Raw genomic sequence first — 6,480 nt, 5'->3', positions numbered from 1 at the left:
AGGGATTACACAAGATGCAACAGTTTGACCTGGCGCCTGCACTGAACACAGTAAATTTTGAGTGTCCCTTAATGTACTTTCTTCAATGAGGACACTGGGGTTTACTGTTCCAGAGGATTTCATGGCTCTCACTGGATGAGGAACCTGGTGTCTTACTATATGTCTGCAAGGATATTCACTTCATATTCACCTAGAAGGTGATGCTGCTGTGCTGCCTGTCCGTGTGGATTTTTTCTATATTAACACCAAAGTGTTTATGTTTGGTTGGTTGGGGTTTTTTGCTAGTACCCATAAGAGGAGAAGACCCTTCGCAGGAAGGATGACAATTTTGTTTGTTTGTTTTCATTTTGAATGCCACAGTCCACTACTGGAAATTTGGAATGGTAAAATAACCCTCCCTATACTCATGGATTGTGAATTCAAAACCAAAACCCATGACTGGGAAAGCTCCAGATGTGATATGGGGCTCTGAGACTGAAAATAAACAGCCAGAGAGTCAGCTGGAAGAAGCCCTCCCTCCTGCCTTGCCTCCATGAGTTGCTAAGCCAGATGGAGCTGATTTAATGCATAAAGGCTGCTGATTCTCAAATCAGTGCAGTCGGGGTGGGATGTTGGGGAGGAAGGACAGTGTCTGTCTGTGTGCCTCCTTTTTAAGTGTTATGGTTTGGGAGACCCTGGCACGGTGTTGGATGCCTATAGAGAGAGGGACCTTAGGACCCTAAAAGACTGGAAGGGTCAGTGTTCCCGCCACTTCCTGTCACAGTCTATAAAAGGCAGGAGAGCCGGAAGCCGGGCCCTTCTCCCTCCCTGCTCCTTTTTCCTTGTCAGGGCTGCTGCTGGTTCCTGCAGCTTCCCATGTGCCTGCTCCAGAATCCAACTGCATCGGTGCTCTGAGGAGCCGTGGGCCTCTCCCCTGCAGTGGCCCTGCCTTTCCCATGCCCCTGCCATCATTGAGATCAGTTTTGCGTATAGATACTTTTCTGTTCTAACCCCACATTTAGCCTTTTATCTTGTGTTATATTCGTTTCTAGTTTCAGTTTCCAAAGTTTTAAATCTCTCTTCCTTATTCCTCCTCTATATTCCCTTGGGAGGGTGGAGGGGGGTAATAGCAATTCTGTTCTCTGTTTTTTGGGATTCACCTTTAATATTTAAACCAGGACATAAAGTATTCGGAGTTCCTTTCATACCTGTACTTTTTTCTGCCCTGAGACACAGCAGATCCCCTTTGCAGGATGCTCTACAGCTAACTAGCACATAATTAAAATTGTTACCAACTCTGGAGCAGCTCACTATAAACTAATCTCACAAATAATTCAAACTCATCCCAGCAACACTTCTGAAAAGCACTGCAAAGTAGCTTCTGTCCCTCTTTCTGAATCTGTGAAATGCAATCAAGAGCATCATGAGAGCTGTAATGTACAGGCCATGCAAAAACCTGTCTGGATCATTATAGTTAAAATCCTCACTGAGAACTGAAAGGTTTGGCCTTTGAAAGGCACTCTGGCTCTGGTTTGGAATGGCTTAATCGCTAAAGAAGAATTGCCCACGTCTGGCATTCTGTAGAAATATACTGTTCTGACTCAGAAGGCAGGCAAAATAGGAGGAAATGACTGTGTTTGAAAATTAGACTGTAAATTTAGATATAGCTGTTCTGATGCTGGCATGATTTGTTATGAGTAAATCAATACATTTTTGGCAGAGATCATGAAACAAAAAAACGAGAGATGCCAGTTTGTGTTAACTGTATCATAGGTTTCAAGTCACTGGTACTTCAGCCCATTGACAGCTGCTTTCTGATGTATTCAGCACGACCAGGTGGAAGGGGCTTGCACTGAGACTCTAGAGATTTGAATCCTGGTTTTGCATCTGGTTCAGACTTGTCACCATCTTTCCAGCTGTCCCTGCCCTTGGCAGTTCTCCTACCTTTCCTCTGTTTAAAGGCAAATACTCGAGGCCCCAAAACTGAAAGCTGGATGCCCAGAACAGGCTATGTCTCTGCTGCTGAAGCTCAGGGAAGCAGTGCCTGATGCAAACACAGAAGAGAGCAGGGACTGAAGGCCATTGTGGTCAAGAGCCTAGAGGGCAGAGCAGCAGGTCAAGGCTCCGTGTGTGCATGGGCAACCAGGTGCTGCTAACCATCTGTAACTAAGTCCTTATGTCCTGACTAGCAGAAGACAAAGCCCAGTACCAAAGGAATATGGGGATTCAGACTAAACATTGCCAAAGGTGTAGCACAGTACTGCTCTGCTCACTCTGCTGCCATTGCTAAAGTCCCTTCATCAGCTGACCAGTTATATCTTACAGGAAACAACTCAGTAGCAGGTCAGCATCCTGAGGGTATGTTATGACAGCTGTAGAGGATCTTCCTGAGAGACTCCATTTGGTTGGAAGTAGCTGGACAGGCTGAGATGAGGGAATCCCCATTTACAGTTTCTGCCTCCACAGGTTGAATCCCACAACAGGAAAGCAAAGGATCACTTAAGAAAATGTCCCAAAATCTGGGAGGGGAGTCAGCAGAATAAATGTTTCCAAAGGTCAGATTCCAGAAATCTGGTTATAGTGAAGTCCTGGAAAAATATCCAGATCTGCTGATATGCATCATGAAAAAATGCCTTGGGTCACCCAGAGGGGTGGGGAGGGTAAAGGATGAGCCCAGAACATGATTCACTTGGCACTATCCTTGTTTCCGCAGTTGGAGCCTGGCTAAAACCTGTGCAGCAGGCACAGCACAGCTCCTGGCCTGCTGCAATGCAGCCTGCAGGGGAAGATGATAGAGCTGCCCTGATTCACTGCAAGGAAAGATTGAGCCCAGCAACTGGGCAAAGAAAAAGAAAGAAAGAAAGAAAGAAAGAAAGAAAGAAAGAAAGAAAGAAAGAAAGAAAGAAAGAAAGAAAGAAAGAAAGAAAGAAAGAAAGAAAGAAAGAAAGAAAGAAAGAAAGAAAGAAAGAAAGAAAGAAAGAAAGAAAGAAAGAAAGAAAGAAAGAAAGAAAGAAAGAAAGAAAGAAACAAAGAAAGAAAGAAAGAAAGAAAGAAAGAAAGAAAGAAAGAAAGAAAGAAAGAAAGAAAGAAAGAAAGAAAGAAAGAAAGAAAGAAAGAAAGAAAGAAAGAAGAAAGAAAGAAAAATATTTCATTCAGACTCCAGTTTCTAAGAAATGGCTTACAAAAAGAAGCAAAGAAAAGCTATATTGCTTTGTATTTAATTAAAATTCTGGATTTAGATTGGGCAAATAAAACAATTCTAGCAGCCACATGCAGAAATGTCCTTGCTTTTCTCTTCTCTCTGCCTACCGGTACAGTCCCTTGTAGCTCTGTAACCTTGCAGAAAAAGCCTGAAAATCCAAATTAGACCTGTACAAAGTGACTGCCTCATACTTAGATTGCCTGTAGATATTTAAGCCTGTGCAATGCAAATAGTACCAAATGAGCAATGATATTTGTAATACAAGCATTTGTAAGGCAAAGGCCAAGAATTACAGCAGTGGAAGGAGCTTCACAGTCCTATTGTAGAAAGGAGCAAAACATTTTACCCTCTTAGAGAGTCTGTCTTTCCTCATTGATGGTCACGTCATACCCATCTTAAGTAGACCCAGAAATACTAGAGGAAAATAGGGAAAGAACATAGCATCAGGGCTGAGGTCAACATCTGGATAGACTTAGGCTTCACAAAGGAATTCACTGACTCATTGGCACATGTGAGGACTGTCATCTCCTTTGCAGCATTTAGTCTTTAATCATGAGAGTCCATTGGAGTAAGACTTGGCTTTCAGGAATATTAATGGAGTAATAATGCTATGAAAAGTGAAAAAAAAAAAGGCAAGACACTGAGTAATTAAAAAAAAACACCAGTATGACTCCCTCCCCACATACACACACACACACAGATGTATATAGACACAGAGACTGACGTTGAAAACAAAGTCACCTACTGGGTGTTTCTACAGGAACTGGATAGGAGTCCCATCTGTGGTCTGACCCTACCTGACCTTCAGGGCTCCACCAATTGTGTAAAAGGTTTGTGGAGAGACTGAGGTCTCCCTGTGACCTAGGTGGGGTGTAACATGGACTCTCCCAGCAGGATATCCACACAAGCATGTCCTCACTGCTCTGGAGCAGTGATGCCCAGTATGGGGAGAGGGAAGGAAGAGGAAATAGAATAAGGGATGATGGGCAGGGCTTTCCTGTGGCAATTTTTTGCAAGAACATGGGCTATAGTGTCACTTCTGGACAAAATATGCCTTGAATGAGTTACCATGTCTTCCCTTTCACAGCCAGCGCATCCCTCTCCAACCCCATCAGAGATGTCCCACAAGCAACCAAGAGAAACAGCCTGCAGATCCATGCCAAGGCATGCTGCTCAATGTGGCATGTTCACCAGGCTGGGGGCCACATCCTTGCCTTCATTCTCATTGGAGGCCTTTGTCTGCATATGGAGCCTCACTGGCCAAGGATGCAGAGAAAGGGCTCAGAGTGGATGTCCTATCCCATGCATCTGGGCCCACTGTCCTGCTGTCCTGCAGATTATGAATTCACTTCTGGACCTCTTAAGGTTGATAGATCACAGGTGATGATGGAAAGTGATGGGGAACTTACTTGCTCCTGACTACTCGGTTGCTGTTCTGTTATTTCAACTAGTGTTGAAATAGGCCATCTAAGCAACGGATTAACACCTAAACATTTCCAGCTACTTAGCAGGCAGATTTGTTCTCAGACTAAGGTTGAACCATTACTCTAAGACAAGTCTTAACCATTTGCTTCCCTTGCTTTGGTATCTTCTCCCAGTCCTGGACAACCCAGAACATCTTTATGTGCACAAGCACTAAGGTCTCTGAGCTCACATTCTAAGAATACCACAAAAAAGAAGGAACAAAATGCATCCATCTCTGTTGCAAGTTAGTTGTTATGTCAGGCTGTTCTTAAGCCAAGCATTTCCCAGAAGCAGAGTTGCTCCTCATGCAGTTGTTGTGGAAGCTTTTTTCTACACTGCAATGCATGTCAGAGAAGGCAGTCAAGGTCTCAATACAACACTTGTCTCCTGTAATGGTGCTTCTTTCCCCTGTAGAAGAAAAGGTAGGAAAGCAGGTATGAGAAACTCTCCTAAGTCAGAAAGCTGCTAAGGTCATTAATGGCAGGAGTTAATTGTCCAGTCTGCTCATGCACCTGCTAATTTACTTGGTTTTCATTTCATTTTGCATAATGCTTCCAAGTCTAAACTTGGAACAAAAAAATGTAGTGGGACATAGAAGATGTCACTGTGGGTTTATGTTTGCCTAAATATTATAATCTAATAGTTTAACTGAATAATCAGTGTTGCCTCTTTAGGCAACAAGGACACATGTCTTTTCAGAAAAAAGTCATGTCTACAAATCAAGCCCTGAAAACACATGTCTCTAACTCCTCTTGTTTATTCCCTGTGCTGCATGAGTTTTTATAGAGGCATTTAAGTTAGTCCCCCATTAGAAGCTGACTTACTGGCTGGAGTGGCTGGGACTCTTACGGGGTTTTTCATCTGTGTTTCCCTGTTAGCTCCTATTACCCCAGGAACCCCTGCCTCATCTCTGTAAGACTTCAGGTGTGCCCCAGTGCATCCAGCACATCTCTGAGCAACAGTCTGAGGACCCTCGCTAGCACCCTGTCCCTCTAACCTTGGTGTGTCATCCTACAACTTGTCACAGGGAGGCCTGGTATTACCCTCCTTTTCCTTCAAATCTAGTTTAAAGTTCTGCCAATGAGCCCTGAAAGCTCATGAGCAAAGACCCTCTTCTCCCTTTGGGAAAGGTGAATAAATTTGGCCATTTGGTTTTCCAGCAAAATAGAAACTGCTTTGTAATAGACTGTGAAGGAAGAGCTTTTCCTTCCATCTCAGAATCCATGAACTTAGACTCATGGCTAAAAAATTTACCTCTGGGCTTTCACTTCAGGGTTTTCACTGTGTTAGGGGGAGGGCAAAGATAATGAAACTAAGGTCTGTGATCTCCAGAACAGAACTGAAGCTCAGTAGTCCACAGCCCACCCATGCAATGCTTGTCTTCTATGGGGCCCGTCCCTTATAATTAGCTCTGACATGACATGACAATGAAAAGGAAAAAAAGAAGCAGGGAAGTTTGTCAAGGATAGGAAACAGACTCATAATTGGTTTCTATTAACTATTTTGTTTTCAGTCCAAAAATCTCTGCCATTAAAGCACTGATGCCTGCAATGTAAGAATTGAATGTTAGAAAAACCAAACCACCCTGGAAGAACAAGACTATTTTCTTCTGCTCTCTTGTTGAAGTGACATATGAATACTGTGAGGTTATTTCTATTGTGTAACTGACGCATTGTTATACCACATAGCAGGATGGAGCTGACCCTAGAAACTCCTCTAACACACAATAAATTGAGATTTTCTTTTGGAAATGACGCTAGCAGTATGCATCTCAGTAATGATGGCCTTTGGGCCTTGTTCTGGAGTCATAGGGAGTTTATGAGATGTTATATTCT

Source organism: Apus apus, chromosome 6 (assembly GCF_020740795.1).
Source record: "Apus apus isolate bApuApu2 chromosome 6, bApuApu2.pri.cur, whole genome shotgun sequence".
In the NCBI taxonomy this organism is placed as follows: domain Eukaryota; kingdom Metazoa; phylum Chordata; class Aves; order Apodiformes; family Apodidae; genus Apus; species Apus apus.
The sequence above is the reverse complement of the archived record's forward strand: the minus strand, read 5'-3'. Positions refer to the sequence as shown.